This window comes from Chenopodium album, chromosome 24 (assembly GCF_948465745.1).
Source record: "Chenopodium album chromosome 24, dcCheAlbu1.1, whole genome shotgun sequence".
NCBI lineage: Eukaryota > Viridiplantae > Streptophyta > Magnoliopsida > Caryophyllales > Amaranthaceae > Chenopodium > Chenopodium album.
In genome coordinates this window covers 15,249,261-15,261,794 of record NC_137857.1, presented here as the reverse complement: position 1 = coordinate 15,261,794, position 12,534 = coordinate 15,249,261, and positions in this window count along the sequence as shown.

Here is a 12,534-nt window from a genome sequence, read left to right as displayed (position 1 = left end):
TCTCACTTTTTTTTTCCTTAAACTTCTTTTTTTTTTTCAATCACACTTTTATTTTTTTTCAAATATAGACACTATTAAACTCATCAAAACAAAAATATGATCAAGAACAAATAACTTCTCAAACCCACCCAAACTGTGCAAATAACGTGCACACTACAAACTCCCTTACCTTACTCACTAATAGCTCCCCAAAGCCAAGCTTGGGACTAGTAACCAATGGGGCAAACATGGCTTGTAATGTGGCTAAAAACAATAAAAGGGCACAAGCAACAACATGGGTAGCAAGAAGGGAACAAATGTATCTAAATAAATCTGAAGGTTACCTAAAAGAACAAATGCCTTCGTCCTCAACATGTGCATAATAGTGAGTCATGAAACACTACTCATAGTTGCAAACCAATACTCAAATTCGTTGACATACCAGGAACTAAACACATTCCTAACCAAATCAACTAGTCAAGCACTATATTCACATGTAGTTGGGAAAAATTGACGCATGTTTAGGAATTCAAGTAATTACACTTCAAATCATGATCAACAAATCCACAATGCTCAAAATCAAATACCAAGAATCAAAACAATTTTTTTCAAGTATGGGGCACAGGGAAGCATGATTTACAATTCATTGGTTCGTATTTTTTTTATTTTTTTTATTTTTCAATTTTTTTGTATTTTTCAAATAAGGAAAGCAATAAAACTAATCTAGAAAGCAATAAATCTAAACTAACAAAACACACCAAAAATAAACAAAAATAAAGAAAAAGGAAGGAAAAATATATACCAAATCCAAAAATCTCCCCTAAGCCAAGATCAGACAATGTCCTCATTAGCTCGAGGCTAGCCCAGCTGGCTACTCTTCCTCATCCTGGTCCATCCGTGTGGACCCACCTGCTCCACCACTGGAACCTGCACCATCTACACCAAAAGAGCTACCACCAAAATAGTTAGCATGGTAACTCCCCCCCCGCGGGTCCCCCTAAAGGCATGTCCTGGCTGTACCCATGGAACGAAGAATAGTCTGTGTAAATACCATGGGCAGTGGGATCCCTATCGTATCCCTGAGGTGGTGGCTGGAACCAGCTGGGTAAATAGCATCGTCGGGAATGTTTCCCCGACGAGCATAATCTCATAAATAGGGTAGATTCCCATACCCTGGTTCCTCTCTAGGTAGCCTAGCATATGGTCGACAGATCCAAGCATCCGTCTCATATCAGTCTGGTTATGCTCTATGCGACCTATGGCCTGACCTATACTCTGCAAATCCCAAACCGGGTCAGAGTCACCATGAGGGACGGAATAGGACTGTCGGGGTGGTGAAGGTGGTTGTGGAATAGGCTCAACTATTGGCTGTGGCTGGGCCTGCTGTGGATCCTCGCCCCTAGCATGGGCAACCAACAGGGCATAAGTGTAAGACTCTTGCCTTGGGGGAAAAGCGGTCAGGTCGGGGTTGGGCAAGGGAAAAATAGGTAAAGGGTGCTCAGTCCCTGTCCTAATGCACCAATGGGTGACCTGGCTCCTGTTTACCCTCAACCACCCCAGCTCCTCGAGGTACCTAGAGGTAATGTAGGTGTCGGGTCCCATTTTAGTCATGCGGTGGGGTCCACTCTCTACAAAACCGGCCTTCTTGATGGCTATCCTAGTGATAATGCCACCAAGACGGATGGGGGTAGTGGCTGTGTTACTGGCCGTGGCGTGCCTACCTAGGTGGTGGATGATATATCTGGCTATGTTCAACTTCCCGAACCCAAAAATGTAATGGCAAATTACAGCTAGTTCATTGGTCTGACAGTTATGAGGTTCTTTCCTACCTAGGAAACAGACACCGGCAAATCTTTGCCACATTTTGGGGACGGGGTGGTGGATCGGCCTAGCACTAGCATGTTGTGTAGTTACAGAAGAAATACCAGTTAAAGCAAAATAAACATCTTCCATTTTAAACTCGGCATTCCACTGACGATCCAAATCAGGTTCTAATTCAAATAATTTACAAAATTCCACAAAAGAAAAAGTGATATTTCTATTATTAAGCCTAAAAATTAATTTCGGACCACTTTTATGATTTTGTACAATCAAAGAAGACAAGAATTCACATGTTAATTCACGGTATGTAGAGTAATGCATATCAACAAATTTTCTCATACAAATATCATTCAAAAATCTTCTAAGAAAACCATAAATTCCTAAAGCTTCTAAAGTAGGACGGTGTAACCACCGTGAGGGAATTACCTCTCGTCCATAGAGCACCTCAAGCTTCTCCCGTTGCTTCGGCGTCTCGATCTTGATCATCGGCCACTGGGGAAGTTGCAAGGCTAGATCATATTGCTGAGAAGAGCCGCTCGAGCTTCCTCCGAGTAAGTTCCTTGCTCTTTTTGCCGCCATTTAGGGTAGTGGTCGAAAATAAAATTTGTGGAAAATGTAAATTTTTGTATAGAAATGTAGAGGATGAAGAGAGGATTAGAAATATGTAAGAATTTCTGAATTTGGGTGAGAAATGGAGGAGGAATCTTAGAGAGAAGGTAGAGGATTTTTGAGTTTTAGAGAGAGAATCAATGGAGGAGGTAAGAAATGAGGAAGGAAAGAAGAAGAAAGAAAGAAGAAGAGAAAGAAAAAGACGAGGTATGTGCCTCGCCCGATCGGGTGATCTTCGCGTCGTCCAACTTCATTCTCGCGCCCAGTCGGGCGCCCACACTGCCCGATCGGGCAATCTTCTACGCCCCTTCCACGTTCGTCTCGCGCCCGGTCGGGCGATTTTCTCCATTTTTCTATCCTTTTCTCGCGCCCGGTCGGGCAGCTCACCGCCCGGTCGGGCCAATTTAAACTCCGTATACGTCAACACTCGCGCCCGGTCGGACGAAGTTTCGCCTGGCCAGGCCTGAGAGCAAAGAGGGACGTGAGTTTTTCTTCAAAATTTGGCTAACTCTTTTCCTCTAATCTATACCAAAAAACTCATAAAACTCGTTAAATTCCCTCCTCTCACCTCTCATAAGAAAAAGAAGAAAAACAAAAATAAAAGGAAGCAAAATACGGGTTGCCTCCCGCAAAGCGCTGGTTTATATAGGTCCCGCACGACCTTCTTACCATAGTATTTTCAAGGTGAACTGGAACTCATTAGGTGTAGTAATTCAACTGCACCAATTGTAGCCCCTTCATGATATAACTTGAGTCTCTGACCATTTACCTTGAACTCGTTACCATGCTCACCAAACAACTGGCCCTTTTTACAGTGAAAGGACCTGACCACCTTGACTTTAACTTTCCAGGTAAAAGTTTAAGTCTAAAGTTAAACAACAACACCTTATCACCCTCTTTGAATTCTCTCGGAAGGATCATCTTGTCGTGCCATCTCTTAGTCTTCTCCTTGTAGACTCGCGCACTATCATAGGCCATCAACCTAAACTCATCAAGCTGGTTAAGTTGTAGAAGCCTCTTTTCTCCCGCTAGCTTATCATCCAAATTGAGCTCCTTAATAGCCCAATATGCCTTATACTCTAACTCCACCGGAAGATGACATGCTTTACCATACAAAAGTCTATAAGGGGTGGTACCTAGCTATTGGGGTCTTAAATGCGGTTCTATAGGCCCAAAGGGTGTCATCCAACTTATCACTCCAATCTTTCCTAGACTTTGCTACCGCCTTCTCTAAGATGACCTTAATCTCACGATTAGACACTTCGACTTGGCCACTAGTTTGGGGATGGTAGGCTAACCCTGTCCTATGGTAAACACCATACTTCTTTAGGAGGGTATCTAACTTCCGCTCATGAAAATGGGATCCTCCATCACTAATTATGGCTCTAGGTACTCCAAATCTAGGAAAAATGGTTTTCTTGAAGAGCCTATGGACCACCTTGGCATCATTGGTAGGAGTGGCAATGGCTTCCACCCACTTGGATACATAATCTACGGCGACTAGAATATAACGGTTTCCCCTAGAAGAGGGGAGCGGTCCCATGTAATCAACACCCCAAACATCAAAAATTTCAACTTCCAAAATCCCAGTTTGAGGCATCTCATGCTGCCGTGAGATGTTGCCAGTCATCTGGCAAGAATCACAAGCCTGCACAAAAATGTTAGCATCCTTGAACATGGTGGGCCAATAGAATCCTGACTCATTTATCTTGGTCACCGTTTTAGAGGGACCATGATGTCCTCCATAAGGTGAAGTGTGACAGCTAGTGAGAATACCATGTACCTCCCATTCGGGAACACACCTGCGAAATAATCCATCTGCACACTCACGAAACAAAAAAGGATCATCCCAAAAATAATGTTTGACATCAAAAAGGAATTTCTTTTTTTGTTGGTAGGACAAGTCAAGAGGTAGAGTACCACCCACTAAATAATTAGCAAAATCAGCATACCAGGGGTGTTGCTCTACAACTGCATACAGGTTGTCATCAGGGAATGAATCATGTATAGGAAGAAAATCCTTACCCTCATCATACCTAATTCGTGACAAGTGATCTGCCACTACGTTTTCTGCACCTTTTTTGTCTCTTATCTCAATGTTAAAATCCTGGAGCAAGAGAACCCACCGGAGTAGCCTAGGCTTTGATTCAGCTTTGGCTATCAAGTACTTTAGAGCTGCATGGTCAGTAAAAACAATAACTTTAGAACCAACTAGATATGATCTAAATTTTTCTAAAGCATAAATAACAGCAAGAAACTCCTTCTCCTCTGTCCAAGCACGGCTCCTAGAGCAAAGTCACTTGCATCACACATGATTTCGAATGGAAGATTCCAATCGGGTGCACATATGATAGGTGCCGATATCAATGCCTGCTTAAACCTGTTGAAAGACTCAAGACACTCGTCAATAAAAACAAACGGGGCATCCTTAAGCAAAAGGTGAGTTAGTGGTTTAGCAATCTTAGAAAAATCTTTGATAAAACAGTGATAAAACCCCGCATGATCCAAGAAACTCCTAACTCCCTTAACATTAGCTGGGGGAGGTAATTGCTCAATCACTGGAATCTTAGCCTTATCTACCTGTATACCCTTATCAGATACAATGTGACCAAGAACTACTCCCTCTGTCACCATAAAGTGACACTTCTCCCAATGTAAGACCAAGTTGCATTCTTCACAGCTTTTCAGATTTTAGCTAAATTAATTAGACATGAATCAAATGAAGAACCATAGACACTAAAATCATCCATAAAGACTTCCATAATAGACTCTATGAAATCAGAAAATATGCTCATCATGCAACGTTGAAAAGTAGCAGGTGCATTACATAAACCAAAAGGCATTCTACGATATGAAAAAGTGTCATAAGGGCATGTAAATGTAGTCTTTTCCTGATCTTCAGGGTGGATCGGAATTTGGAAAAATCCCGAATACCCATCCAAATAGCAAAAGAACTTATGATTAGCTAACCTCTCAAGCATTTGATCAATAAAGGGGAAAGGGAAATAGTCCTTTTTAGTGGCGACATTTAATCTACAATAATCAATGCACATACGCCACCCTGTAACAGTTCTACTGGGAATTAATTCTTTTTTATCATTTTTTATAACAGTCATCCCACCCTTCTTAGGAACCACCTGTATAGGACTTACCCATTTAGATTCAGAAATAGGATAGATAATACCTGCATCAAGTAATTTCTTAACCTCTTTCTTGACTACCTCTTGCATATTAGGATTCAACCTCCTCTAGGGTTGAATGCAGGGCTTGTAGTTGTCCTCTAAGTGTATCCTGTGCATACAAAAATCTGGGCTTATACCCTTGAGATCATCAATACTGTACCCTATTGCCCTTTTGTGGGTTCCAAGAACCTCTAGAAGTTGGGAAGTTTGTGGGTCATCAAGTGCAGTACTAATGATTACAGGGTGCATTTCCTGATCATCAAGAAAAACATATTTTAAATGAGAAGGGAGAGGTTTTAGTTCAGGTTTCTTTACCTCTGCAGGTTTTGATTCCTGAACTAATTTTACTACCTTCTTATTCTCGTTAGCATCAAGTTCTCCTATGGCAAGAGCTTTTTCAATGATATCCACCTCTTTACTCCAGATACTCGCATCACCTGTAGACAAATTTCCACAAAGTATTTCTTCCAAGGGATCCTTTGCAAGAATCTGTGTCAAGCTATCATCACAAATATCGTCCATTATATCAATAACATCAATTAAACTACAATTTTCCTCTAGCATAGGACCTTTCAAAACCTTCCCTAAATTAAATGTAATATTATCATCACCAATAGATAGGGTTAGTTTACCATTTTTAACATCAATAATGGCTCCTACAGTATGGAGAAAAGGCCTACCTAATATAATGGGAATTTGTGTATCCTCAGCCATGTCTAAAACTACAAAATCAACAGGGATGAAAAATTTACCAACTCTAACAGGGACGTCTTCTAAAATACCAAGGGGATATTTAACAGAACGATCTGCCATTTGCAAAGTAATATTAGTAATTTTTAATTCACCCATATTCAATTTAGAACAAATAGACGATGGCATGACACTAACAGAAGCACCCAAATCACACAATGCTTTATCTATGAAGACATTACCAATATGACAAGGGATACAGAACCTACCAGGATCCTTTAATTTAGGAGGGGATTTATTTTGTAATAATGCACTACATTCCTCAGTAAAAGCTACAGTTTCTACTTCATTAAAGGCCCTCTTCCTAGTCAAAATATCTTTCATAAATTTAGCATATGCGGGAACCTGTGTAATAAGTTCAGTAAAAGGGACCGTTACCTGCAAATTTTTAACAACCTCCAGAAACTTACCAAATTGCTTGTCCAACTTAGTCTTTAGTTGGTGATTAGGGAAAGGTAATTTGATAACTGGTGGTGCTTCCCTACTCTTCCCCAGGGGTGCATCCTTCCCTGAGGTTGTACCCTGCAATGAATCATCAGAAATATTAGTATTAGCAATTTTTCCCTTGAGCCTTGTAGGGGCATTTGGTACAACGGAATCAGGATTAGCAATATTAATTAAATCAGGTTCATCCTCTTTGGGCATTGGGGGCCCATCGTAGTGTGAACCACTCCTTAGGATAATTGCATTTGCATGTTCCGTAGGTTAAATACCCTGCGCTGGTAGGGCTCCCTGCTGGCGAGATTGAAGGGTAGAGGACAATTGGGCAATTTGGGTGTCCATGACTTTATTATGGGCTATAATAGAGTCAATTTGTTGGTCTCTACTCTCCATATGTTTTTGCATACTGGTCAGCATTGCCCTAATTTCTGATAAAGTAGGGTCAGAAGATGTAGTAGGGGCTTGTGATGGGGGTTTCTGGTTAGCATGAAGGTGGTAATATTTTTGCTGTGGAGGGGGTGCTAGTTGTGGTTGTTGTGGAGGTGCAGGGTTTTGAACATTGGTGCTACGGTAAGATAGGTAGGGATGGTTCCGGTAGCAAGGATTGTAGGAATTGGAGTATGGGTTATTTTGCTTGTAGGTTTGGAAAGCATTAACTTGCTCCATCAAACTCCTGCAATCTTGCTCAAAATGTCCTACACTTCCACAATTTTCACAAAAAGCATCATTAGCATTATTAGAAATAGCAGAAACATTAGCAATAGAATTAGGAATATTAGTACTAAGGTTATCTAATTTCTGGCAAATAGAAGTAAGCTGAGCTTGCATAAGGGTTACTGAATCAACATGATGCTTGCCCTTATTAGCATAACCTCTCGTATTCCCATATTGGGAATTATGGATCGCCATATCTTCAATAACCTTACCTGTATCATCAACATTAAGATTCATAAATCTACCGCTAGCTGCGGAGTCTAAAATTGTCCTTGATGCATTTCCTAATCCATTGTAAAAAGCTTGAATTAACTGCCCCTTGCCAAGTTATGGTGGGGACACTCCCTCTGCAGATCCTTGAATCTTTCCCAAGCCTCATATAATGCTTCATCTGGCTCTTGGGCAAAATTCTGGATGGCACCTCTCAGTAAAGCTGTGCAGGGTAATATTTATTATAAAAATTCAAAGCAAGTGTCTCCCAGTTAGTAATACCAAGTGCAGCTCTATTCAAACCATTAAACCACAATTTAGCTTTTCCACATAAAGAAAAGGGAAAAAGAATCTCCCTGATTTGATCCTGCGTTACCCCATTCTGCCTAATAGTATTGCAGTATTGACTGAAATCTGCAATGTGAAGATTAGGATCTTAACCCTTAGCTCCGTTGAACTGCTTTCTTTCTATCATCGTTGTAAACTGGGGCTTGATCTCCAACTGGACTCCCTCGAAATCAGGTGTAGGAGAAAGATGTGGAAAATCCGTCAGGGATGGCTGCGAATAATCGCTAAGCTTGCGAGGTGGAGGTGGAGGTGGTGTACCCATCTCTAATTCTGAATCAGAAGAGTGCTTTTAATCACTAGAGTTAGGTAATGGTTTTTTAGGAATATCGTTACTCCCAGATGCTGCCAGGATCTGCCTATAAAAATTCTTCTGTCTATGGAAAGAGCGCTCGATCTCAGGATTGAATGGAATGTAACCTGATCTGGAACAGAACTAAAAAGGCAGATATGAGAACTACCTCAAAGAACTAATGTCCTTTGAGGCAAAAGAAAAATAATATAAACTACAAAAACAATTAGAAATAAAAATAAAATCGTTTCCCCGGCAACGGCGCCAAATTTTGATAGGCTAAAGTCGTATCACCTAATCAAAAATAATTACCTAAGTCCACTAGCTTATGCAGATAGGGAAGTAGGGTCGAATCCACAGGGACACAAGTCTTTCTACTCCTAATCAATTATTATAATCTAAATTATTAAAGTAACCAATATTTTTGAGTAAAAACTATGCTACGGAGATTATGAGTAAGAAGAATAATCAGGGAAGAAATCAATAATAATAAAGCCTAGGGCATAGGTTCACTAATAAACAATATTCCAGGGTAAAAGATAATAATCAATCATCAATGCATTAATTAATCAGATCATAAAGGGCTTTCGCTACGTATTACAATCACAGAGTTAATTTACCGGTATTAAATCTCATCTCTCGAATCTCGACCTAACCATTTATAAATTAATATGCCTATTGAAATTAAGCCTAAACATCAATTCTCATCTCTCGAATCTCGAATCAATATTGCTAAACTCATACAATTAAACCTGACCAAATCTAATTGCATAGCATTTAAACAATCAATAGGAAATCAATTAAACATTAATAATTAATAATCATAAAATTACCACTTCATATTATTTATTAGATCCCCATAAACCCTAGAAAGAAAACTACTCAGACATGATTAAAGCTAAACAAAACATAATAATTAAACAAGACATAAGAAATTGAATGAATAAAAATACTGAGATTAATAAGAGAGAAATCATACCAAGACGGCCGAATTACAATGGAGTTTAGAAAACAAGAGAAAGTAAAGTCTAGAGAGAGAAAGTTTAAGTAGAGAGAGAAGGAATTAAAACTAGAGTAAAGAGAAGTGAAAAGAAGTATCTAGTCTTGCCTAACAAAATTACATTAATACTAAGCAAGAGTCCTAAACTAAACGTAATTAATGGGAGCTAAAACTCCTAGAAGCTACACGCGCCCGGTCGGGCAAGGGGCCGCCCGACCGGGCCCGCCTTTTTCTTCTCATAATGCCTTCTCACGCCCAGCCGGGCGCGTGCTCCGGGCGCGGGCTTCCTCAAGTGGTGTCTCACCCCGCCCGGCCGGGCGCGCCTTCGGGCGGCCCTTGGTGGATCCGGGCGAGGCTTTTTAGCCTCGGGCTTCTTCCTTTGGGCCTCCGAACTTGGCCCAAATGCCTTGTATCTCCAAAACTGAGCCCTTAGTCACCGATTTGCTACCTCCAATCGGTCTTGGGCTATCGAAAGTGGTCGCGGTCTTCCAACACTTGTAGATGCTCCTCGAAAACCCGGGAAAATGCTCCAAGTACGCAAATTCCTACAAAACTCAAGCAAAACTACACAAACACTGGAAAACACAAATTAGTAATAAAAGTGGCTCGAAGGAGCCAAAAACATTACTAATTACGACCAAGGGACGGGAGTAAATATATATATAAAATGAACACATCAATTGGCTCCACTAAATTGCCTCCTTTCTATTAAGGTAATCATGGCCGGTCTTATCTTGAAATCATTTGCCGGTGTTGTAGGTTGAGCAATCCCACTCTCGAACCTATAAGCAGCGGGAATACCTAATTCTTTCAAGGCTACCCTTGGATTCTTTCCCATTCCTCCTTCTTGCATCTCTTCTTCAAACTCCTCTTCACTTGAAGAACTATATTGCAAAGATTTATTTGCTATTGTTCTCCTTGAGAGTGTTCTCTCAATTTCCGGATCAAAAGGCACAATAGATCGATCACGAGCGCTATGCATGCAAAATCTCAAATAAATTGTTAGAAACACGGCTACAAGTGTAGCCTAAAAGAAAGAAATAAAATCTTTTTGTTTTTTTTTTCAAATAAATGGAATAGACTCAACAACAACACACAATCAAGACACCATTCCCCGGCAACGGCGCCATTTTGATCGATGGTAAAATGGTAGGTCGTTGGGCTACCTTCCCCAAACGGTCAAACAAAAGTTATACACTCAACTAACCCCTATACAAGTATAGTAGCAAGTCAAGGGTCAAACCCAAAGGAATAGTGATTGAGAGTCTATTGTCTTGCGCTTAGCTATTCCGAAGTCGAAAGTGGGGTTGTAAGCTAGAACTAGAGCTAATGACACAAATAAAATCGTAGAAAATCAAAGATGATAAACACTAGGACTAGGATCCACATGCATTCGTAATGGAGATGGCTAATTGGGAGGTCAAATCAACTAAGTCAATCAATGTGAGGGAAGAACAATCATGCAACCAAAAGATCCTAGAGGTCTAACTAGCGTCAACTACGATAAACTCTAGCTAGGAAACATTACAAGACACCTCAATCGTGTAAATGCAAGCCACAAATCAATGGTCCGTATCAATGTGAACTTACAATGCAATCTAGCGCAACAATCAAAGTTTGCCAATCTTCAATTAATCACACGCATGCACATGATTCATCAACCAAGTTTAATCACATCATCAACTCCATTAATTATCCCCAATTAACACTAATCCATTACTCATACATGCTTCACCATTACCCTAGCAAGAATACTACTCACTAATCATAGTAATTAAGATCAAAACACAACTAATCAACAATTTCATCATCATCATATTAGAAATCTAAAATCAATACAAAAATCAATCAAACTTCAATCAAACTTCAATCAAACATCAAACAATCAACAATCATATGAAAAACAAATGAAATCAACTAAAATCAAACTTATATTGAAATCAAAGATGAGTAGTCCTTACGAAACTTGATCAAAGATCAATTGCAATGGAGAAATCTTGAATCATCAACAATACACCATGAATTTCTCTCTCTTCAAACTAGAGTTTCTCTCTCTACAAAATATGAACAAAGCTCTAATTCTCTCTCTAAAAATCTATCAATGAAAAATCTAATCTAAAATCTAATGAAAAGCTATCTAAAAATAGAAGGAAACTACTATATATACAAGGGAGAAGTCGGTTATGACGTCCAAAAATAGACCCATGTCGGTGCAGCCGCACATAGGGGAGAAGAGGAGGCGCACGAGCACAAACCCAGGGGGGTGCGCCCGTACGCGCCTCCTGTGCGGCCGCATGCGCCACCTGTGCGCCCGCACCTAGGAGGGTCTTCCTTCCCCTTCTTCGACCTTTATCATCCTAGCACTATGGAGGATTGTCACCAAGAGATGTTAAAGATGACGACGCAATGTTACCTTCAAAGATGGCGTTCTCTAGGTTGTAGAAGGTCGTCAAAACAAAAATGCAACAAAACGGTTACCTCTAGAGACGTGTGCTCGACGGTGCAAGATACGCGTTTCTTAACTCTTTTATCTGTTTAACTAACATTAATTTACAGGTATCGGTGTTATAATAATGATTTGGAATCGCAGAACGTTCTGAATCATTCTTCGTCCCTATCGCTACTTTGACTTTTGTTTTCGAAACCTAAGTTTCTCCAAACTCAGTCAAAGTGGGGGCTTCTGTATACACCCATTTGTGCCTCCCCAAAACCAAACCCAGTGATGAATACCTTTCGCGTCGAACAATAATCGAATGAAGTGAAAGTGTGAAAAGTCTAGTGTTGCGGTTAGTTTTTATTAAAAATCTTTCTTTCTATTTTCGAAAACAATCTTATTTTATAAAAACGTCCATTCCAGTTTCGTTGTGTCCATGGTAAGGGTCTAATAATGGTGTAGTTGGATGGGGCTTGAAAAGACCTTTCCAACGATATATTATAAGCCCAATTACGATGAATAATGAGGAAGTTATGGCCAAAATACTAAACAGGGCCCAAACCGGATTTTACCTACGACCCAATGATCATGAGGAGGGTCCAAAGGTTTAATCCTATTCCTAAACTAATTAGGATTGATTAGAATCTTCTATAAGTTTCTAAAATATCTTAATTATCCTTTTTTGAAAAGATAAGACTAAGGAATTTGATTTAAATAAAAACTTTCCTTTTTTAAAACTTTCCTTTTTTAAAGTCCT